We start from the raw sequence: 25,604 nt of genomic DNA, 5'->3' as shown, positions 1-25,604 counted from the left end.
AAAAAAAAAACTTCACCATCAGGGTATCCAAAACTCCAGTGCCTAATCTTTTCATTTCCCTCCCTGTTCCCCCACCCTCCACTTGATGCCCTATATATTTGCTGTCTGTTTTTGAAAAGTACATACCTCTTGCTTAAATAGATAATGTAGCCATCTTGGTAACTTTATCCAAGAGTTTCTAATTGCATTTTCTTTTATTTATTTTTAGTTTAACAAGTTGTAGCTTTAGGGCTTGCTGTGTCTTGCATGTGATAGTCCCATGATGCCAGTCAAAGTGTCTGAACCCCTCTCTTTGCAGCTGCCTTTTTCTTCCTTTACTGTTAAATGACACCATCAGGTACAGGACACCCTTGCAGTCAAAGCCATTTTATTATTGTAATTACAATAACAGCTAGGATAAATATACTCCACCCTTGTTACCCTCGGTGAAGGAAGATTTTTTTTATGTATATTGGTGCCAAGTGGGTATACGCAAAAGGTTTAATGTAATTTGTAGCAATAACATTCAGACAGAACGTAGAAATCATGGCAATTTTCCTTCAAAACACACACCCACACCCTCATTGCCACGCCACCCTTGCTGGTATTTTGGTCAGAATTTTGTTTTGAGACCCAACACCTCATGCCCTGAGCCTGGTAGCAAGTATTTATTAACAAAGGCCATAGAAAATAGTAGCAACTACTTGATATATGGGTATGAACTTGTAATAGAGGGTTTTTGAAGGCATTAATCCTGACTACAGATTTGCCTCCTTTTCCACCCAAAGAAAATCACACAAAGAGCTACTACTATAAAATCCAGCCGTATACTTGTCAGAACATTAAAATATCTGAAGTGTGTGACATCAAAGTTGACAAAAGAGGGTCTATTTTTAAAATATTGTCAAAAGCCAGAGCGGTACTAAAGTATCAGCAGGGGTTTTGGCAGCGTAAAGAAGACTTCAGGTATCTACCAACAGAGTGCATCAGAAGTTTGGGATCAGAAGGCCATTTAGCAGCAGATCCAATACTACTGTGCAAGTGCCGTGGCTAACATCATAGTAAGTAGGTTAACTGTTTTTCCACTGCTCTTTAGTTATACTGGATTGAGTGAACCTTTCCAAAAAAGACAGAAAGGAAGGAATTGCTCCACCATATTTTAAACAAACAAATTGAAAGTGCAGGATTGGCTGCTATATACACTTTCTCCTAGACTTCACTGAATAATTTTCATAACTCTGCAGTTCCTGATCCCGCGGGACAGTGATGAGGAAGTAGAAGGAGATCAATATGAATGCATTGAAGGTCAAAAGCTGCTGAGATGAAGGCATGGGAAAGATCAGTGGTTGAGTTTTTAACCACAAAGTTGTTAGCGTTCAGTAACTGACTACAGCCCAAGTATTACAAATATGCTCTAATTATACTCATAGTCAGCTATATATCACTGCAGATTGCTGATAGGTCTTTGTGAGGCATTTTATACAGTTCAGACTAAATATTTTTAGCAATGAGGAGATGTAAAAGGAAAACTATAAGAGATATTGTATATACCCTAAGGCATATTTTGTCTTAAATATTATCCTTGGCCAACTGTACTATATAAATACAGTAAATATGAATAGAACTGGCGAGATGCCAATCTCCTGGGATGAATTTTAGTCAAGAAGGTATTTATGGGATATAAATAATACTGTGTCAACATTTAAAGAAGGGATCTGATTAGTTTTGAATTTATTCATATTAATCTTTTCACATGCTGTTAGTTTAAGGCTCAAAGTAAAGTTATGCTAAGGTTTACTGATAGTTTGCACTGAGGGAATAAGGGGGCATCTGGCGTCTGCTTGACAGTCCATTTGAGGTTAAAGACACTTGTAGTCAGAATATATGTGGAAATTCAGAGAGTCAAAGAATAATAGACCCATGTAGACAATAGATTGCAAAATTAGTGTCATGAAAATAATATCAAGAAGCTTTGGAAACTCAAAAAGCAGTTGAGCTTTGGTTTGTGCAGGGAATCCCTATGTATCTTGTTTTGGGTTAGGTAATAAAAGTCCAAACGGTCAGTAATTGAGTTGTTTTACAGAGATTGAATGTGAAATCTAAAGACAGTAGATGATAGAATGCTTGAAAACTCTATGTCTAGAAACAATTATCTTTTGAGTTCCAAAGTCCTGGTTTTATTAAAATGGGGTCATATTAGAAGATAATTTTGTCTCTGTGATAAAATTGCTGACTAGACAGGTTCTGATATTTAAATTGAATGTTTATTTCAACTTAGTGATGGCAAACATTGCATTGTTAATCTGCAGATATGTAATACCAGTACAGTTACAGATTGCAAATAATAATAATCCGACATATCTGGGACATTTATTATACATACATATAATTAACAAGGCATGTTTTCAGGGACTTGGAAGGCTTATTTGTGGTAAACATATAAAGGCCCAATTCGGTATTCCTTATTCATCTAAAATTCCCATTACAGTCAGTGAGTCAGTAAAAACTGATGGATTGGGCCCTATGAAAGTAAGTGATCACTTTGAGTATTCTATCATCTTTGGGGCTAAAAATATACAAAACCCTGAAAAATTATGATTTCTTTTCTTGATAGTTGTTTCACATTAATGTTATACTAATATTATACAGACCCCATTCCCCGCCATGAAGCCAAGCTCTTGCCTATACATCAATTTTATGGGAGTTATTGATATGTCTTATCTTTCAATGAACTCTATAGCATGAATATTGCATTACATAGGCTGTCATTCTGCTGAATATTTGCCTAATGAAAAAGAAAAAACTGTATAAACTGGCTGGGTACAAGGCCATGCTTCTGTTTTATGAACAAGGAGTTGATTTACCAGTGATTATATGCATGTGGACTTCTTGTCTTCAGAATAATTGAGTTACTAGTACAGCGGTGGCTACGCTGTATGCCTCCCCTTCACTGATTGCATCATTACCAAATGTTAACAGCTACTGATGTGCAGCTCACGTGTGTTTCGCATTTAGCAGAGCCCAGAACTTAATCTTTCAGGATTTTCTATTTCGTTAAAAATATGGACGCATTCTCAAAAGGAGTATATTATTTTAAACCTCCCAACTGTGTTGACCCAGTGGCCTAGCTGTGGTGCTTAGCACCTCCCTGGAATTTGATTCCCCATAGTCTCTTGTAAGGAATTTGGAGTACTGGTGGAGGCTTCCAGTAGGGTAGAGGGAAGGTGGTGGGAATGATGCCATGTGGCTTACACATGAGTATCATTCTTGAGTCCTCCTCTGCTCTTTAGAGCCAAGAAGTTGCTGATGGATTTTAAAAGGGGCATGATAATATTATGAACAATGGTATCATTTGTAATTATACATACTGAGTGGGGTAATCAAATGTCTTGCTTCACTGCATAAGCTGATCACCATAGGAGTCAGGAAGGAATCACTCCTCCCACATGTACCCTCATCATACAAATGGCAAAGTGCATTCTGGGTGTTTTTCCCTTTCTTCTGAACCATCAGGTATTGGCCACAGCCAATAGTAGAGAACCAGATTTGGGAGCTCAGTAATCTGATCTGGCATGGTAAATCCTGTTACTATGTGACTTGAGGAGAGGGAGACTAAAGAAAAGAAATATGGAAGGAACACCTTAGGCTCTTAGTGGGGTTCGGAAGACCATCCAGAACAACAACAACAAAAAAACAACCCTAGGACCAAAATCCTGAATCCCTGTCTCAGTGCCTACTCAAACAAAACTCCCATTGACATCTGTCTTAAAGAGATACCATCATCTTGGAATCTAGTCAAGTTTTAAAAAAAGTAAATTTTCTGGTACTCCACTCAGCCCCTACTCCTCTGCCAGTTTGGTGTTTTACAGTCACAGGTGACAATTTTTAGATGTTTTTCTGTCTTCTGCTTCTGTGTGAAAGACCCACATACATAAAGGAGGAAACTGACTGACTAAAGTGCCAACTCTGAAAATGACTGTGTAGATGGAACCCTATACCCACATGAAGTTCCTTTGGCTTCAGTCTATTATAGGATCAAGGCACAAATGGCTACAGAGGGAAGAGAGCAGAACTGAGTATTCTCAAAGTGCTGTCAAACACACTATGTAAATAAACTGAAAAAAACGAAGACAACCTATTTGCTTTCACTAACCTCTGTCAGTCCTAGTCATTTTAGGTGTCACTTGTAAGGACAATCGATAAAATATTTTCATAGGCTGATGTTATCACTTTAAATTTAGGACTCTTGTATGTATAAGAACTGAGCAAAAGCTAAACAAGGACGCTAGGATTTGTTCTTCAGTGAGGTCCCTATTCAGCAAGAAACACATGTACAGCTTTAAGGATGTGAATAGTCCTATTAACAATTAAAGCTTAAGTAGCTTGCTGAACTGGGACCTGATTTTGTGGGACATTAGCAGAGATATGAACAGAGTTTTGGAGCCATGCAGCTGAAATCCCTCACAGCGCTTAGAAAATGTATTGCTAAACATCAGGACCAGTAGCAGAGGCAAGACTTGAAAAGTCTTTTTAAAAAAAAAAAAAAAAAAGTTCTCTGTTCATTATCTTTGTTATCCTGAAGAGTCCCTTCTCCTGTTGGACAGCATGTTTTCTTTGCTTATGCAAGTGTCTCTATGCTAGAAATGCTTCCACATTACAGATTAAGAGGAAACTCCCAGCACATCTTGACAAAACAAGTCATTAGTGAAGATGCACAAATGTTTCCATTCCCATTGTGAAACCATATGCTATACATTTAAACAGGCAGTTTTTAGCCTGGGAATTATATGTTCTCCAGGTATTATTTTAATTTAATAAGATGTTATGGATACTGAACAGATTTGTTTAGACTAAAAAGTTTGCTTCAGTCATTTGTACAGAGTATGTTTGCATCCTGCCTACAACCACAAACTGTTGTGTGTTTCTTTTTAAATCTATGATATCCACAAGTAGGTGCCTAACTGCAACATTACTATCAATTTGCTTCCTGGAATGGTCTGGCTAAAGCAGCTACGTTTCCTCTTGAAACAACTCCTCCAAAACCATCTACACCGTCCTTGCTGTTCTATAATAACTGAGGGAAAACCCAGCAGTGCAAAAATACAGCTGAATGGTGAAGAAGGGAGTAAAGGAGAGGGGGAAAGGGTTCAAAGGCCATAACTCTGCATAAGGGGTCAGGGAGCACATTCAACACCAGACGTCATATCCCCCTTCCTCCCAATGTAAGCTGCAGGCTCTGTGTGAATGAATGAGTGAATGATGGTGCCCTCTAGTGGCTGGCAGAGAGGAAAAGGGACCTACTATTATAATTACTACAGGAGTTCTGCTTTAGCTCATATGACAGTGGGCTGGGCTTTTGGATCTGAACGACTAGGTGTATACCTCTAGGAGGTAATGGTTGAGTTTTTTTGTTACATACAGCAGGAGCTCTGCAAGTTGGTTCTGAAATGGAAAGCACGTTCTCTGTGCGATGGCCTCCAAACCCAGTGGAGTTCCAAGTGGAAATCTGCTTGGGCTTTCTCACTGCTTGTTGAAGTACAGTATTGACTTCCCCCAGGGGAAGAAACCTGTGGCTGTTGCGTGAGCCATATAATGTATCTGAGGAGAAGGATCTGGCAAGCAGTGCAGATGGACTCTCTCATACCCCAAGGCCCAGGGAGACACACCTGGATTTCCCTGTGGATTCCCATGCAGTGTGAAGTTTGCACCCTGAATGCCATTCTGTGGATACTATCCCATGTTCCCACCCTAGGGAAGAAAACCCTGTAGCAATCCTGTGAGTCTGAATTGGTGGGATTTTCAAAATATCTTTTCCCATCATGCACGTTTTCCTGCAAGAAGGGAAGGTATGCCCCTAGAAACAGAAATTTCCTATGATTGTGGTTGCATGATGCACAGTGAGGTGCATTGAAACTATTCTGGATTTTCACTACAGACCTCATCTTACTCCTATTGAAGTCAATGGAAGTTTTGCCACCAGGCTGAGCTCTTTGGGGCAGGGTCTGTCTCTTTGCTCTGTGTTTGTAGAGCACTTAGCACAGTGGGTCCTGGTCCATGACTGGGCCTCCTAATCAGTACTGCAATACAAATAAATAACAATAATAGTTTTAATCTGGACAAGATTGCACCACATATCCAAATTCCCTAAGACCCAAAAGTCATTGAAATCAATAGGAATCGTTCCACTGACTTCAGTGAGCTTTGGATCAGGCCCAATATGTTATATTTTCCTTGTATTATAAAACTATTACTCATTTGTTTATAAATTCATTTGCTTTCCTTGCATGGAGAAGATATTGCTTTTCAGACAAAAATATAGGGCAGGCTGAGTGAAAATATTGACTAGTGCATTATATTTCAGCAAACACTGTAGCAAACAAAACAAAACGGGGGGGAAAAAAAAGGAGAGAGAAAGAAAATGTTGTGACTTTGACCTTGGCTCTGTTTGTTTGGCTCCTTCCCACCATATCTAACCCACACTACTCTGACAAATACTGCATCTGTCTTGACAGGCTAGTTCACAAATAACCATCCATTCATAACTCAGGGCTGTTGTAAGAATCCCTGTTTGTTGCTTAATCTGACGACTGTGAATTCGAACATTGGCTTTGAAAAAAGGACCCTGCAAAATGACCACAAGTCCAGTCTGACTTCGCAAAAACTAAGAGGGAGGTCTTGCTTGAAAGAGGATACTACGCTTTTAAAATATATATATATATATATGTATATAAATATATTTAAGAGCATTAAAACATCTATTGTTGCCAAAGCCCAAATTGGAATGTTCTGGGAAAGATAATTTAATTTTAAACTGCTGGACTCATTTCAGTGATGGTAATTTCAACACTTCCTGGGGAAAGTCTATCAGTGATTATTATATGCACACGCAATGCAGCAGTAGATCTGTAATTCTTTCCATTTCAGTTCTTTACTCGTATAAATTCGTTATTTTTCCTCATTTGGCCAGTGTCAGTGTCTTGTGTTTTCACTGGCTGCATCTCATTCAAACCCCTGCCTTGAATTTTAAAAGGCAAGCTAAGTGCCGCTGAAGCTTCCTTTTCTTATTTGTTTTTGTTTACATTCAGCCTTTGCAATTCAGTAGCTAGCTCAGCTAAAGCAGAGTGTTGGTTCAATCATAGAGATGATTGAGGAATCAAATATGATTTTTTTCCTTTAAAAAAAATTGGGAGTGAACTTTGTGAAGGTGAAAAACTGATAGCCCCGTGTCTTGTTGTTTGTTTGTACAGCTCCTGGCACAGTGGGCCCTGATCCTGCCATATGAGTGTTAAACAATAATAATGAGCCCAACATTCAGTGAGTAGATGCTGTTTTAAGCTCTCCAGCCTGCACATGTCTGCTAATGCATCCCAAACCTGACCTACAATAGCCCTTGTTATTTCAAAGCTTGGCTGCTCCTGAGCAGACACTGCCCAGTGTGCTGTACGGATTGGTGGTTTTGTGCTCTGGAAAAACAGGCACTAAGGACTAGCTGAAATAGCCAAGAGTTCTAATACGAAGAGTAATACGTAGCAATTTTATAACAGTTTATGTCTTCAAAGTGTCATGTAAATATTAAGGCACAAATTTCCCCTCTTTAGGTACAGAGGAGTTGAAATATTGGCTAGAAGTGGCTGGCAAGCTTGGAATGGTGAGAGAAGGATCTAAGTCACCGCTGGTCATTAGAGAATATAGGAAGCTGCTTGTCCATTTTCAAACCCTACTTGCTCATAAGAATGAGGCAGACCAACAAATCTGAGAAACACTCCTGTGAGCATAGTGAACATAGCACCAGCTATTTCTCTTGGATCTTAATTGCAGACTTCCACGTTTATGAGGTTTTTCATACTGGAGTCAACTCCAGCTAACCCTGCGCAAACCTCATATTTAATGAACATATAGTCAATGAAATCTTTAGCGACTAGGAGCTAGTTTCATTCCCACATGTGAAGGTGACAATTTGCACCCTTTGACCACATGTCGGCCGGAGCAGCTTCAACAGGAGGCATTCACCCTTGGGGAAAGAAAGGCAGCTATATTACTGCCATCCTTCATCAGGATGGGCACTTTTAAACTGGGGCTGCATAGGAGCTCTGCCAGTGCCTGTTGCCTAGGAGATGTGTTGGATCAGTGCATATCCTGGGTGCTCTGGTCCCACGCCCTCACCAGCTGATTCTGCCCAGTTTGTGAGCTGCTGTACTGGCTCCAGACTCCTAGCAGAGTAGAGGTATAGGTGGCTTGCACCATTGCTTCCCTTCCCTGAGCTCAAGTTCTTTGCGATGTGCTCTTTAGATACAGAGTAGCCGCATCTCAGCATTAAGATATGCAGAAAGATGCTTGCACATTTTCTTTGTCCCTCCTGTTGCATATTGACGTAATATAGAGCGACAGAATATTTCAACAAACAGCATTTAGAGCACTAGGTATGTCAGCCTGTGAATAAGTGCCACCTTTCTTGAAGAAATCCACTGATCTGGTGGTGTTACCAACCAAGAGGCTTATATTCAGGATCTACATTTTGGGTGGCTGGATATCTAAACTAGCAGTTAGATGTCTTTACAATGGACTTGTACCAAAACCCTGGGTCTGAGCTCTCTCAAACGTTGAATCTGGATTCAAACATGGCAGGTTGGGTCCATCTTTATGTCTGGGAGTGTCAGTTGGAATTTTCACACACCCTTCCTTTCTTGTGAACAGAAGACCCTAAAAGAATGCAGAAAAAGAGATCTTTAAATAGATGGCCAAGTCACAACAAGTATCACATGTCTAAGGGAACATTACACCCTTCCAAATTGGGGTCCTGTCTTAATCCACTTTATTAGGAAAGTTCTCTTCCTCCTGGTGGTAGGGTATTTGTTATGGTAGGGCTGGAGAGAGTTCTGTCTAATCCACACTTACCACAAGACCAGCTGCACATGTGATGCAGCTAAGTCCCTGAACTTTCTGTTTCTACCTGACTGTTGAGAGTCTGTACTACTGGTTTAGGGCCTGATCCAAAGCCCACTGAAATCAGTGGGACTCTTTCCATTGACTACAAAGGGCTTTGCATCAGGTCTATGATGCTTTACCCTTGGTTTAAAAAAATGACCATATTTTCAAGGTATTTTTGGACATTTTTGTAATGTGGCTCCTTGCCTTTGATGAATTGCCATCCAAGATGTTCTTCTGTATAAGGCTTTGTAAAAAGCTTCAAAAATAAACTACATTGTAGCTTATTGGTAGCAGCATTTGATAGCAGATGTCATCTGGTAGCAGCATATGGCAGCAATATGGCAAGAGCAGATGATTATAGAATACAAAGTATTAGGCATGAGTTTCTGTCCTGTACCTCTCAGATATTCCACTCCCCCTCCCTAAAAGAAATGACAATCTGACCATGAAGACCTTGCCAATAAACATGCTGCAATACCTTACTATCATTCTCTCTAAAGCCACTTTTAGTCTAGAAGCTAAGGACTCCATATCTAAAAGTCTCTCTACAGACAACTGTAAAAATCAAACCTTAATACACATAGCAAGAAAGATTCTAAAGGCTGCAAATAAGAATCTGGTTACCCAGCAAGCAACCCAGAAAGAAAGGCCAGGGTTAAGCCAACAAGGTCCTTTTATGTTATCTGCAAAATCTTAAAGTCAGTCCTGAATAGAGCTGGAACCAGCAGAGCGACTGCTAAAAGCATAAGTTTTTGAGTCAACTAGCTGTAATGATATATGCTGAATTTACAAGCTGGAAAGCAAAGGAGTTTGGGAACAGGAACTGTGCTAATGGGATGGAAGTGAATGTGGTTTTATATAGTGCCTCTTGCTTGATGTGTCACAAAGTGATGAGTTAAATATTTGGAGGTACATTCTGATCTCAGTTACACAGATGAAACTTGGAGTAAATCCATTGAAACCAGTGAAGTTAATCCAGATTTTCACTGGAGTCGTGGAGATCGGAGTTTGTTGAGTGACTGATTCAGCAAATGGAGCAGTCAGGGTGGATGGGATTTTCAAAGGAGCCTAAGGGAATTAGCTATCTAGTTCCCATCAAATTGCAATGAGATTTGGTCCCTTAGGCCCCCTTTGTAAATAGCAGTCCCCTGTTCAGATGATAGATCGACAGAGGAACCTGCTTTACTAAGAGTTTATCCTGCTTTCTTAAAAACACAAACAAAATCAGTGAGAGCTCAGCAGGCTTCAGAGGAAAAAAGAAGGGGGCTTGGTATAACCTCTTGTCCAAAGGAAGCCCCCACTACTGCAATACTCCCCGTGCCTGATCAGGGTCAGCCTGGAGTATGTGCCCAAATACCCTGGAGTAGGAATTAAAGCCAAAGGGCCTGATTCTCATTTACTCCTTTACATTGTCAGAGTGGTGTGCAGGGGCCTTGGTGTACATGACAATCAGACCCACAATCTTCTACTTCAAAGGCTTGCTTACTAATGGAGCCATAATGCCTCCTGATTTGTGCAGGTGCCACTGAGAGGAGCAGAGACAAGAGATTCTGCTCAGAGCATACATTTCCAGATCTGGCTGCATTTTTAACTAATAACTAACTGATAACTTGACTGTGTGGTAGTTGGCGAGTGGCTGTGTGTTAACCTAGGATCCAGTAGGGTTAAATGCATTGACCTAGGTTTAGAGCCTAGCATATATCACAGTAATTATGAATTTATTGGGCTTATACTATTTTCCATGGGTAAAATATTGAAAAGTGTCCAAATGACTTAGGAGCCTAAATCCTGGTTTCAAAAGCGACGTAGGCACTTCAGAGCCTAAGTTCTGTTGGCTTATTATTAGTGGGTATCATTATGGAGGCTAATTTTGAAAATTTGGTTCATTAGCTCATCTTGCTCATCTGCCTGCCAATGTAACATTGTTCCTTACAGAACAGTTGCTAGTGCTGTGTCCAGTGTAATACTGTATGGAAGGACCCAATGTTGGTATCCAAAACTGTTGTTAAAGAATAGATGTGATCAGAGACATGCTGCCCTCCAGTACATTTGCAGTACAGAATGAAAGCTAAGTGTGGCAGGGTGAATCAAATTTGACTCCTGGTTATGGACTCAGGGTGCAGTCTGGGAGCAGGGAAAACTTCCATTACCTCCAGTGGGACTTTGGTCTGTATAATGACTGCAGCATCAATTGCTACATAGTTTGAATTCTACAGGTTGGTTTCAAAATCCTGTAGTTAGGGTCTTATTCCTTTTTAATATCTATAGGTTTTCAGAGTATTGTTTATTGCTAGGATTTTCAAAGGTGCCTAAAAGAATGCCTTTAAGATCACAGGCCAGATTGGTTTCACCCCATTCACATTTATAGAACTTGCCAATGAAGGGCAGGTTTGGCCTGAGTCTCACATACTAACAGTGTAAAAAATATTTAACATTGGCTAAAAGTTGGAATTTAGTTTTGTTTCTAGTTACTACGTGTTGGTTCCTCCTCAGGTTTGACCTTAGGCCAAGTAATGCAGGTGACCACTTAAGTCACATCCCTATACCTCACCCAGGCTGTACTGTGCTGATTCAGCAGCTTGCAGGCTGGCTCTGTATCTCCCAGTAGCCATTCTACCAGGGTGGAAAGAAACCCACACCCAGAATACTCTCCCCACTCACAGCTGCTTGGACATCACAAATAACCATAAGACCTGTGCTTCATGAATCCTAGCTGCATACTGGTCTGATCTGATCATTATTTGTTCATTATTTGACCTGAAGAAGAGCTCTGATGGACTCAAAAGCTTGTCTCTTTCCAATAAAACGTATTGCCTCACCTACCTTGTCTCTCTTGTATCTGGGGACCAACATGGCTACAACAACGCTACAAACATTTTTTTCACTGACAGATCAAATGGCTGCTTATTACACTAGCATTAAATAATAGACGAGTGCCTACTTGAAATTTTGTGGTTACTAAATTTGTACTTGAAGGCATTAGACTTGAAAGGTCTGTTAGTCACAGCTTAGGGCCAGTTCATTCAGATACCTCACTCTGAAATTTTATAAAGAGTAATCTCACCACTCTAGGAGTTAATATCATTAGTATTACCCAGTAGTTTATTCTGAGGTTTCTTCCTGGTTGACAATGCAAAATCATTCTGTGCATTTCCAGTCCTAATTTGCAAGCATTGCTTTCACTTGAATGATTGATGTGAGACAGAAAAGACATCAGAATTCCAATTCAGTTAAAAACTTGCTATTTTTTCTGTCTCTGCCATTCATCTATTATCCATTAGCTGGAGTATCTTTATCTTAACTATTTTAAATTGTATTGGCTGAGATTAGAATCTGTGAATTTCCGTTCGATTGCAATACAAATCAAAATGTCCAATTTTCTTTTTACTTTCTTTCCCCTCCCTTCTTTATTGCACTTTTTCTCTCTGTATATTTCCTGTTTTTGGTTTTTTTTGTCTCTAGAGCAAAAGGTTGGACTACCCAACCTGCTTTTCTTGAAAATGACTTGCTTTCATTTCCTTCTACAGCCAGGAAATAGTTTAGAAATTCTGTTCTCTGGGCCCCGGGCTAAGTGTCAGAAGCCAGCTTCAGGGCTTGCCAAAGGAGCAGCAGGAGTTGTTCCTGGCAGAGGTGGGGCTAGAGGAACAGGATCTAAACCGTGAGACTCACTTTCATCTCCTCTCTACAGACCAATGCAGAAATTTGCTGACTACTACTTTTAAATCTTCCAGGCAGGATCGATGGGCCATTGGGGCCCTCTGTTTAAAGTAAAACAACCTACTCTGATAGATAGTAATTGAGTAAAAAGATACCGTAATTAGTTTGTGGGGGGTGGGGATGGAAGGGAGGCATCTAGTGTAAGAGTAAGTTACTGCATGCTGATTGTGATTTTGAACACTTGGTAAGGGAAAATGGGCTATTCTAAGCAGCTGGAGCCATCCTCACTGTCACTTTCCATGAACTGCCTCTGTTCTCAGATACACACATGCTCAGAATTGTTCTAGGGAGAATAGGGCCTGTATTTTCCCCTCCATTTCAACATACTGTATTTAGAGGCAGGGACAAGCCCTAAAGTTCAGATTCACATCAGCTTTTTTCCAAAATTCAGGGGAAATTTGGATCTGTTGTTTTGGTTTGGCCCATCACTGGTTTGCAGTGTAAAAGTATCAATGCTCAGAGTGAACCCTTCTGCTGGAAATAGTGTATTGGATAGTGATGATGCTTCAGGATTCTTATAGTCCTTTGCAAATTGCAAGCATATTATATCAGTAACAACTTTACAAATATGATATGTTTACAGACTACTGATTAATGAGGTACAGAGTAATAAAAGTGTTACTTGCAGGACTGCTGGTAAGAGACAACAGAACTTTGTTTCCTAATGTCACTCACCTGACCTATGTCAGGTTTACATGGGTTAGTCCCCCTGACACAGGACAGGGTCAGTATCAGGTGTTGTGTCCCACCCACTAAACAGGTACACAGTGCAAAAAACCACTACTGTATACCTGCACTGTAGTTGGGACCATTCTGCTGCTAACATAAGTATTGAGAAGATGGAGGCATCCAGCAGCATCTGTCTTCTGCTAGACTCCTTGATTCATCATAATCAGGTTTCAGATCAGGGCATAATACAAAAATGGCCCTGATGGAGAATCTTCTCCAGGCCTATTATCTGTCTGCTGATACTGCTAGATCTCTGTGTCTCAATAATTGCTCCCTTGCTCTTTAACTTCTTCCTGAGACCACTCAGAGAGATCTTGAGATGCCATTAGACTCAGCTGTCACCCAACTCATCTGAATGTCTTCTCCAATGACTCAGCCTCTGCCATCACCAGGGACAGGTGCCCCAATGTCTATATGAAATCAGCAAAAGGATGAAGAGTCGTTAGCTTAATCTCAATGTAGGAAAGACAGAACCAGTGCTGGTAGGGAGTGGGAAATACTTTTAAGGAACTAACGAGTACATTAAAATCATCAGTGATCCAGAACATCACAGATCGTCAAGGTGGTGCAAAGCCTCAGGGTCTTGCTAGAAGCCTTACTCTCCCTCGACATGCAGCTTGCCACAGTGCCAAGAAACACCTCCTTTGACCTTCACTTGACCAGTCAGCTGTGTTCACTCCTTTCGAGTGAAGACCTAGCCAAAGTGATCCAGGCTTTAAACTTGCCCAGGTTGGAATATTGCAACTCAGTCTACTTAGGTTGGACACAACTGCTTCAAAAAGGCCAAAGCTGGTAGAGCATGTCTGACTGGTAGAAATACCCAATGCAAACACATCACATTTATGCTTTGCCAATTTCACTGGCTTCCCCCATTTGCTTCAGTGTAAAGCTCAAATGCCTGGTTCTAATCTAGAAGGCACTTAATAGGCTGAAATCTGTTTGTTTTAGAGACTGCCTTACCCTCCAGGAGATCCCAAGACATCTACCCTCACTTTACAGGGACCATGTAACTGGATAGGTCCAGATTCCAACAGTCAGCCAGATAGCAAGAAAGCATTCTTGGTGGCAGGGCTTTGGCTGTAAAACTTCGTGGCAGAAGAGGTCAGACAAAGTACAAACCAGACAGTGTTTAGATCAAGGTACACTTTTTTGATAAGGAATTGCTATTCCTAATAGTGCCCCAGAGAAAATAATCCAAACCTCTACACAAGCAGTAACACTGTGCTCCAGAAAAATGGAGACAAAACCATTTATATTCTGGACTTTTATTCTTCTTAACTTTTTAAAGATACCCCAGTAATAGTGGTTATATAACCTCCCCTCCAAAAAACAAACAAACAGCAGACAGTAATATAGATAGGTACAGCCTCCCTCTGCAGATTATTTCTATCAGCTATTGCCAGATCAGGGAGTCTGTGTAACCCACACATCTCCTGGGTGTGGTGCTCTGTCCCCGCTAGTGTCACCGAGACCACTTAGAGATTAATGAGTCTGCTCCAGCCTAAGTTAAGGGCCATGTGGCTTTTAGCTCATGCAGTAGAGGCTCGTGCATTTAGCTCCAGAGGTCCCAGGTTTAATCCTACCTGCCGACGAGGGTCTGTTGGTGTTAAATATGCATCCCCTCCTCCATAGTTCTTGTCACAGAGGCCCTGCAGATTCACTCTTCTTTGATGCTGTGGAGGGGCCAAAATGGGAGGAACCACTTTCCACTCCGTATTGCAGCTGCTGGCTGAGGATTTTCTGGTGCGTGGAACCACATGCCAACCAGAATTTGGCCATGTATTTACAGGGATCATTTCACTCCAAACCTAAATGCAGCCAACTCCTTGGTAGAAATATGCTGCATCCATCTGTTGCTAACAACACTATCCAAGAGAGGCTTTAGGAGGCAAAGTGATGGATACCTTAATATATGCAGTACAGAAGCCCCAACTGAGATCAGGCCTCTGTTGTGCTAGGCACTCTCATATTCATAGTAAGAAACAGTTCCTGCCCTGACAGGCTAGCCGTTTAAATTGATGAGCCAGTGGATGCTCCATGATTTAATCAGTTATGCTGAAGAAGAAACGAGCCTGCTCTAAACTGGAGACTTTCATACCAGCTCAAAGATTTCTTCGTGCTGGCAGTATTCGTCATCCTGCAGCTGTACTAGTCCAATATAATAGTACTTATCTAGAGACCAGTCCTACAGTAGAAACAGGGAATTATGTGTTAGAAATGTCACTTATCATTCAATGTTACTGCTTTTTGCTATTTCTTTAACAGTGGCCAGATAGCTTCTAGTGATTGTTATTTCTTGTCAGCCGAGTGTGAGGTTTGCAAAGAGAATTTAGAATCTAGAGTGTATTTCCTCATCAGACTATAGCAGTTGCAATGTAGGTCAAACTTCTGGCTCAAACTGTTAGACTGTTTTGCTTTAGGCTTTTACTGCAGACCAGCAATAGCAGGAAGTTCAAAATTAAGGATGAAATACCTCCAATGACTCCAAAAAACACACAGTATAATGAACTCACTAAAACTCTGCCACCCTACTTGTGTTGAGTATAACCTTATTCTATGAGTTATTCCAATGAAATCAATAGGATTACTCATGGAATAAAGTACTACTCAACCTAGTAAGGGGAGGGTGGTAAATTCTGGTCTTGAGAATGGGATGTCAGCAAGAATTTGGCACTGGGTTTCTTTTATCACAAATTTACATTATTGCAAAATAGTTTTTCTATTTTATTTATACTGGAGTTCTTTATTTCTCTGCATTAATAGAAGTTATATATAAAGATATCACATTATTCATCCAAATAACAAAACTATATATCATGGTTTCCCAGGTAAATATATATATATATATATATAGAGAGAGAGAGAGAGCATATTTTGTTACCAAAGCATATAGTTTTTAACCTGAGGAGCTGTTATTGTTGATTAGAGAGCTAGCTCTAGTACAGTACTAGCAAATTTTATTTTAAATGGGTTATTTATCCAGTAAACTGTGGATGCTTCAAAGAAATATTGCCATCTTTCATTTATTACCTACTTATTTGACTATTAAATAGCACATTGGTATAACCCTGTCATTCACCGTGACTGTAATGGGAGTTAGGTGTGTCTAACAACTATAGCTTCAGGCTCATCCACAGTGGCTGCATATGCTTCAAGACAGGAAGGTCTGGTTGGTGCAATTCATAGCTGCAGATTCCCTGGCTGTGCCTGCTCTCCTCTCTTTCAAAGAACAGCTACTGTACATGGGCTCTCGGCCTGCTGTCCCTACATACAGGTGAACTCCATTGATTCTGCCGCCTCTTGGCCCATCTGTGTCTGCATGAAAGAGGAAGACAGGTATCCGGATTCCCCCTAATAGAAATATGTAGCAAACATTGACTTGGAAGAAGACGTTGCTGAGCATGTATAGCATCTGATTTTCGAACGTGAACAGCTTGACCATCATAATTTTTGTTTTGTTTTAAATGGCTGTCTGTAGTACAACACTTAGCAGTTCTTTAGTATCTTTCATTCAAGGATCTCAAAGCACTTTACAAATGCACATGGGAAATTATGAGACAGTGGGAGCAGTATAACTCTGCTCTGACTGCCAGCCTTGTGATTTTATAATTGTTTCCTCTTTGTTAAGGGCTAAGGATCTGATAAATGTTCTCTCAAAAAACTGAAGCTATTTCGGAATGATAGGGTTGGTAAATAAGATAAAACATAAACTCAAAGAATTCCTTTTTTTTCCTGCCTCTGACCTCAAAATGAGCAAAAGAGTTTCTAAAGTAATTAATTTTCATTCATCTTCAAGAAGTCAAAGCCAAGTAGTATCATCTTCCTGACCTTATTCAATCAGTGCTGTGCAGTGCTGGCAAGGGTTGCCATACTATCAGTAGGGTTTAGCAGAAAATGCCATCTTCTCAGATTTGTTCTTTGGACAGGGACTATTTCAGTTATGTTTGTACAGTGCCTCACCCAATGGGGTGCGGATCTGGAAGCACCACCATCATTATTATGATTATTTTATTATGATTTCCAAAACACCATCTCACTAGTGCTCTACATGTGGTGCCATGAGTATATTGCTTTGCTAATGAACCTCCCTCTTTCACCTCTTCTGTGCTTCCCTTCATCTCAGCCTCCATCTCTTTGTCTCCATCTAATGCACCTGTCACTGCTTAACCTAGGCATTATCTAGCCTCCCGGACTCTTCAGGTGGACAATAGGGGAGAATGGTTCTATATATTTGGAATGGTTTAGGCAAGGGAGCATATATAGAAGTGGCATTTTCCTAAGCATCTTTTGTGTATCTAATCTGTTCGTGTTAATTGATATTAACTATAAATTTATATTTTGTTTTTTAAATGAATTGCATGCAGATCCTTAGCTGGTGTAAATTGGCATGGGGCATCATATTTAATTCTGAAGCCAAATGTTTGTGACATAGTCCTAATACCTGGAGGACAGGGATTTATAAAGGAAGTGTTAACCTCTAACTTGGGGCCAAATTCTTCCTTCAGATAAGTGTGTGTAACTTTCCTTTGAATCCAAGGGCCCAATTTACTCTTATGGAATCAGCAACAGTGTTGCTTTGATACTGTTTCAAGGAGATCATGCTAAATTCAGCAGCTGTTTAAAGTGCCAGCTGTTAACTCAATAGTCTCTAACAGAATATCAGAACCGGCCTTTAACTAATCATGATCCCGTAAGTGTAGGCCTGAAATATTAACATTGCATCACCCACAGGAAGGGGCATGTGCATTCTTTTGCGTCTCTTCTCTGAGCATGTTACTACTGCCTGATTTGGGCCCTGCTATAGTTTGCCTTCACTTTTTCACCTTAATGGCGGTTTTGTTTCCTTTTTCTGTTTCTATTATTAAGATCATATCTTTCTTTACAAAGGATATATAGTTCCTCCTGGCAAATCAGGAATGCCTGTCAATAATTCTTTTAGCATTGAGTAACATGCAAGCAGGAGATGATTTGGCCACTTCTGACAAAATTTGCATTGATTTACTTGAAATGTCTGAGACGTAGGTGGCAACCAATGTTTATAGATAAATCATGAAAAGAGCCCATTTAAAGTTTTTTTGGACTGGTTTGTATAGTTTTCTTGGAATGCTTATAAACAGCAAATTGCCTTATTAGGAAAGAATTATCCAAATAAAATGTATAAGCACCTTTTATAATCCTAGACACATCAATACAAGGGCCAACTTTCCTAAGTTCCGTTGTACACTTTCTTCTGTATCCGGTTTGACTTCTCAAACTGAGAGACTGCTATAAGATATTATTTGCAGATTGTCTTCTGTTTCCTGCTGTTCATAATAGATCCTTAATCAGGACCAAGATGGGGCAGGGAAACTACAAATGTTAAACTTTTGTGAGGGCGGGAGTGTTGAGTGATGTAGGTGCAAGTTGTTCATCACTTTGCTTCCAGAAGGCACTGAATATCCCTCTTGTTTTTTAAAGCAGAGCAGAGTTCAAAATATATATGTAACAGAACATATAGATCAGAGAAGTTAGGTATGGAAAAGATCTAATAGGACAGGTAGGCCATCTCCCTGCCAATGCTCGTGTGTGTTCACTTCAGTCCAGTCTGGTGGTAACTGTCTGAACCGATAGGCTAACTTTTCCTGAGGGACTATGATTAAAATTTTCAGAATCAGCTTGGTGACTTAGGAACTTAAGTCCCATTTTCAAAAGTGACTTAGGCACTCATCGAAAGTTAATGGGACTTAGGCTTCTATGTCACTTAAGTGCTTTTGAAAATTGTACCTAATATCTCACTGTCTGGAGATATTAGGTTTTCCTGATATTCAACCTAACCCAACCTTAACCCAGTGCTTTTAGCTTCTCTTCCTTCTGCCTAACTGATCTGTCTGTCTATTCTGTACTTACCACCATTGTATCTGAGTGCTTAAAAACACCTGATAATGTTTTTGGCACCTTGTTAGCATTCACATGACAGTGCCAGAAATTATTCTAACAAACAAGATATGTTCCAGGGTAATGTTAATACTGTCCTAAATAAGCTCTCTTTTCTTGGTGTTTAGATGCTTCAGAGGTTTGTCAACAGTTACTGTGACCCAGTATTTAGCTCTTGTCATTTTCCCTCATGAGCCAGACCCTCCTGCCCTCTAATCATTTTGTTGCTTTTCTCTGAAGTCTCTCCAATTAGCCAGTATCTTTCTTGTAAGAGATGCCCGGAACTGAATGCAATATTCTTGATGTGGCCACACTTGATTCACATAGGGATGGTCTACACTACCGCTTAAGTCGATGTAACTTATGTTGCTCAGGGGTCTGAAAAAGCCCCGAGCGACACAAGTTACAGCAACCTAAGCATTGTCCACACCGGAGCTGTGTCAGTGGGAGACACTCTCCCGCCGACATAGCTTCAGCCTCTCGTGGAGGTGGAATAATCATGCCGATGGGAGAGCGCTCTGCCATTGGCATAGCGCATCTTCGCCAGACGCGCTACCATGGCGCAGCTGCATCAGTGCTGCTGTGCCAATGTAGCACTTGAGTGTAGACTTGCCCATAGAAACAGCCTCCCTGCTCTGTGATGGGATGCCTCTGGGCATGCAGTCCAAAAGCACATATTTTTTTCTGCTGCCATGTCAGATTGGGAATTCATCTCTAATCTGCTATATCCATTGTCAACTCTCTCTCTCACTACTTCCCAGGTCTCTCCCTCCAGCAGAACACTGGTATTTGGGGTTATTTCTCCCCAGACATATTAACCTTCCGTTTAAACTTCATTGTTAATTACTCTGTTTTTACTTTCTCTAGGTTTCCATAAAGCTTTTTATATGCAGGGGCACATGGGAGAACCTCTTGAAATGTTTATGCATACTGAAAAAAATCTTCTTCATGTGTTGTATTTCAAGAATCCCAGTGGCATTAGATGAGGTGTCTCAATGGCCTGTATGTAAGTGTCATTCTACAGTGTTACGTGATTCCTGTCATATGTATCAAGCTGGGTAAAGTGCATTCCGCAACCAAATGCACGTGTTGGAATTCTGCGGTACAATTCTGCAACCACCCTCAACATAGGGAGTTTGCAGCTTACCAAAGCAACCTCCCCTTGGGCAAAGTATGGGCACCCCTGAAACACATGTAAATATGCATGATGCTTCGCAATAAAAACATTCCATGTAACTCCATTTCAGAGTTTACAAATTCAGGACGGTTTGCCCAAAGGGAGCATAGCTACTTGGTTTTCTAATTTCTGGGTCAGTTCCATGTTTCACATCCTAGTTTTCAGAAGGGTGTTGCCTATTTTCTGTAAATCCCTTGCCAATTTAAACACTATATACTGTACTTAATAGCCCTCAGTATCCTGTGTAACTTGAAACAGAATCATATGACTAAATTAAATCAGGAAGATTACTTGCAGTTATGCTTCTTTAGCTTTAATCAGTTAAATACCTGCACTATCCTACTGATAACAACTGTAATCAATAAAATATATCTATAATGTATATACGACACAAAGCCGACAACTTGTTCTGAAAGGCCCTCTTGGTTGCTCTGTTGCTTTATACTAGTGTGTTCATAAGTAATCAGCTCCATAGTCTGTTCTTAGCAAGAGCAGACGCTTTGATAGTCTGTTTTGATCTTTAAAGGTATTGTTTCTCAGAGTGCTGTACATCTGTATTTTCTGAATCATCCTATTATATGAAGCAATCTGTAGAATATAACTCAGTTCACAGTCTGGGTTAGTTTTGGATTCTTTCTGTCTGTCTGTCTCCTGTTTCCCCACCTCACCTCAACCATTTATGTTTGTCCAGGAGACCGGGAAGGGAACTCCTACAAAAATGACGCAAGCGTTGCTTCAAGGATAATTTATTTTGGTGTTATTGTTAGGAAAAGAACAGACTAAGTAACAAAAACAAAACGGGTGAAACTTCAGGGACAATTAATGGACTAAAAGCATCAATCAAAACTTGCAGAAATAGGGCCTTTTACTTTGATCTGTTGGTGAGCTTGGACATCATTTCAGTATCTGTGGAATTCTGAGTACCCACTAATGCGGTTTGTAGCTTGCAGTCATACCCATTGCTACTGATACAGCTCCATAGCTTTCAGCATTGTAGGGTCATTCTGAAGTGCAGGTTTTCTGTCATGCTTTCAAAGTTTTTGACACCTCTTTTGGTATGTGGAAGAGCTGACTTAAAAGAAAATCTGAAACTCACCAAGAAAAAAAGAAACCAACCCCTTGACAATTTAGCAGAATGTGCTCTTTGAAACCAATACTTTGCTGATGAACATGACGCAGGTAGCTGCCATCTCTGTGACTGATGGAAAATGAGTATGTCTCAATCAAAGACATTTGTCATATCCTTCAGTTAGATCCAACTAGCTCCATTTAGCTGTTGCAGTCGCATCCAGGAAAACCAAAGCTTGCCTTGTAAAATAGGAAGCTCAATCGATTTTGAAAACACCAGATGCAATACACACAAGACTTATGTCTTCACTCCCGAGTTAACTCATGTGATTACCCTTGAGTTACTTCCTTATCACCAGGGAGAGCAGCCATACTGCAGAATAACAGCTGTGCTGCTGTTATGCCCTGCCTCCACACTGGCACTCTACTACCTTGTGTTTGCTGCAAAGACTTCTGGAGACATATCCCATGGTCTGTAGTGCTATAGTAATCTGTGCTGCTCAGTGATTTTGTTAGGTTTTGCACTTCTTCCATTCCAGCCACTGAAGAGTTAAAATATCATAAGTGCACATTTACTATATCAAATATTAATCCTTTTTCAGTCTGTATATGATTTTGCTCCAGGCAAGGCATCTGTCTAGATCTACAATAACCAGTATTAGAAATAAGTCCGTTTTAAGGCTCAGAAGACTGTCTAGGGCACAGTAGATTATGCTAGGCTGAAATCTTTCAGAAAAATGATCTATTTTTTCAAATAAAAAATAGTGACTAGCCAAGTTTTGTAATAGAAATAACAACTGTGTTGTAATTTGAAAACTTAGAATCCAAGTATTTTGGCAATATGCCCTTTTTTACTAACTTCTTCCCATTTTAAATTATATTGGGGAAGCTCTCCGTTGTACACAAAAGACCTTCCTGGTAGCAGCTAGACGGTTGCCAACCAAATGATCTTATGTTTCAATATAAATCTCACGTTCATTGCAATCGGAGAATACATTAAAACTTTTGACCATGTCAGCGATCCATTTCTTAGATTTCTGGACACAGTCAGCCATTTCCAGATCTACTTCTGAATCTGAGGAATTGCTTAGATCAAAATATGTAAAAGATATGTTGTTTTAGTAGAAACCAAAAAATAACCGTGAATCTTTTATTTATACCAATGATTACAGCATTTCCAAGGATAGTTTGGAATACCAAGAAATCTGAAACAATAGTGCCTGAGGAACAATTGTTAGATCCTGCCCTTAGTCATGGAACTATTAAATAAATGTAGGATTTTTCCCTTTTTTGATTCAAAGTGATTTCATTTGTTTCTATTTTGTATATTAAGTGCTGAATTCTGTGCTCACTTATACCTGGGCAACACTATTGTGGATCTACTGCTGCAGGTGAGGGTAGACTGAAGCAGAGCAATCAACTAAAGGTGTTCCCATATTTCCCTGAATTGAAGCTCTTAGTACAGGCTGACTGGCCTTGTGTTTGTTTTATACCTTTGTCAAAATCCTGGTGGGTTTTGCAGTAATGGTCTGGAAGCAGACTTGCTTATCCATCTTTTGACAGAAGCCTGTTCAGGATAGATACCATGGAAAAACCTACCAGATAGCCAGACTACTCTAGTTGTGTAGGCTAGAAATACATAGTACTATACTCCCTTCAGCTGTTTAAAAAAATTCTTCCCTATAGTACAAGGAGTACCCAGGAATCCTTTTGCACTGTTTCATACTGATGGTCACAGCAGGCCACAGCATGATTCTGTCTCAGACTTCTTGGATACATGGCAGCCCATCTGTAATTGCTTTGAGAACCTTGTGCTACATGTGACCTCTTTGGACATTCAAGCCTAATGGTGCAAAGATTCCTGTTTAGTATTCCATTAGACAGAACAATACATACAGTAAGTCTGCTTCTCACACATGCACCTCTACAGGGTGGTCTCTTCTTCCTTCAATCTTGATAAAGAAACACACCTCCTTCCCTTTTTCCGTCCCAAGTGAGCAGATGATAAGAAGAGGTGCGTTCATAATACTTTTTTTGAGGTAAAGTTAGGTTTAAGGTATGTTTAGAAAGCTCTAAAGTTTTCATATGATTAGACTTTTTTGTGGCTACCATATAATCCATTCCTGCTATAGCTGGATGTGTAAAATCTTATATTAAGATAGTTTCTTCAGTGAGTGTAGCAGTGGGGATACATTCCATTTCTGTCATCATTACCTTTCGAGTGGAAATACCAGAGACTTCTAAACTCAGGTCATAGTGTAAGTCCCTTATTTGAGTCTCCTTCTGTTCCACAAGCAAATGCTACCCGCAGGATACAGTGTTCCAGTTTTCTCCAGGTGAACCATTTAGTGGGGGAAGGGGTAGACCACAGGTGCAGTTTTGGGGGGGATTCCCCCCCCCAATAGAGGTGAGGCACATGGGATTACATGCCACTCTCCCGTCCCCGCCCCCATTTCTGCAAACACAGAGCTGCCCAGCTGAAGGAGGCTGTGTCTCTGCTCTGCTGACTCTGCCGCTGGACACCACCTCCTGGGTCCTAGTGCCAGTTGAGCTCCCCTTCTGTGTGCTCTGAGCCTTCCTGTTTTCTGTGCAACAGTAGTGCCCGTGGTGGGGCTGGGTAAGGGAGGTGGGTGGGGGAAATGGGGTAGGGGAAGAGGCAGTGGGGAAGGAAGGAAGAGGGTGGAATAGGGCAGGGGAGGGGAATGTGGGAGTGAGGGGAGATGGGTTGGAACATGGGGCAGTGGGAGAGGGGTATGAGATGGGAAAGAAAAGGGGATAGAGGAATTGCAGGGGGAAGCGGGAGCCTGGCATGCGGCATCCCTTCAGCAGCAGCTGGGGCTCTCCCATTAAGCAGGCCCATTAAATCCTCACCCTGACAAGTCCTACCCCCTACACCTGGACCCCCCTAACAAGCCCCCCACACCAAGACCACACCCCACTGAGCCTCAACCAGCTGCACCTGCTACCCCATCCCATCAAGTCCCACTCCCCCAGCACCGGGACCCCCCACTAAGCCTCCCACACCAGACCCCCTGCCAAGCCCCATCTCACCACACCCAGCCCCCCCGCTGAGCCCCAACCATCTTCACCTGGATCCTCTGCAGAGTCCCATTGCCCCTGCACCTGGAACCCCCCAACGAGCCCCTGTTCATCCACCTCTCCCACTCAGCTGTCCGCACCCAGACTGGCCTCCACAGAGATCTCTCACCCCACACCTGGAACCCCCACCCTAAGCCCCTCCACACTTGGATCCTGCTGGGCTGAGCCTGCCCACCCACATCTGGTGCGCCTGGCACAGAAGGGCAAAGCCTCGGGGTGTTTCTGGGGCAGGCCCGACCCTTGCCCTGTGTCTGGGTCGGGTGCAGCCTCACTGCCAAGTCCCTGTACCAGGGGAGATGGGGGCTTCAGGGTGATCTCCCACCTCAATGCAGCCAGTGGCCTGTGCTCCCCACTGCCATGCTGGAGCTACATTTATTTATTGACAAATAAAATTTGCAGAGTTTTGCAGAATTTTAAAACATTGTTTGCATAATTTTTATTTTTTTTGGCGCAAAATTTTAAAAAATTTTGGCGTAGAATTCCCTCAGGAGTATTTAGTGGAGAGGTTCTATAAGTCATAATAAAAGGATAATCCTCTTATAGTTAGGTTAGTGTACCGTACCAGTAAGAAAGTCCTGAGACTGTTGACTGATATGGCAGATTAAGAAAGGATGGTATATTTCTTACCTGTTGTTTGAGTTCTGTCCAATTCTAGATTTCTCCTCACCCCATCTAAAATATTTCTTCAACCTTTCAGTATTTTAGGAGCATGCGGAATACGTCCAACTAAAGCATTCCGGGATGTGCTATGAGCTGGAAATCCTATCTGTTTTCTATTTCTGTGTGTTGGATGTAAGGAATCTTAACCCAAGCATGAGGACTAGAAAGTGAAAATGCTAAGAACTGAAAGGCCAAATTTCAGAGCGGTTCTGAACACTTTTGAAGCACCTGCAATTCCAGCTGAAGCCCATGGGAGCTGCATTTGCTTAGTACCTCTCAAGACTTGGCCCTAAATTAGCAGATAAGAAATGTGCTTTTTGACAGCACATTTGAC

The 25,604-nt window shown here is 41.0% G+C and overlaps 1 protein-coding gene across 1 annotated transcript in view; it reads left to right on the top strand.

The window, feature by feature from the left end:
- TGFB2 (transforming growth factor beta 2) overlaps positions 1 to 25,604 on the top strand; it is a 73,348-nt gene that overhangs the window by 1,898 nt on the left and 45,846 nt on the right. The window lies entirely within an intron of this gene.

This window comes from Terrapene carolina, unplaced genomic scaffold, assembly GCF_002925995.2.
Source record: "Terrapene carolina triunguis isolate 2854851 unplaced genomic scaffold, T_m_triunguis-2.0 Scaffold262, whole genome shotgun sequence".
Classification (NCBI taxonomy): Eukaryota; Metazoa; Chordata; order Testudines; family Emydidae; genus Terrapene; species Terrapene triunguis.
This window is presented reverse-complemented; position numbering and strand designations above follow the sequence as displayed.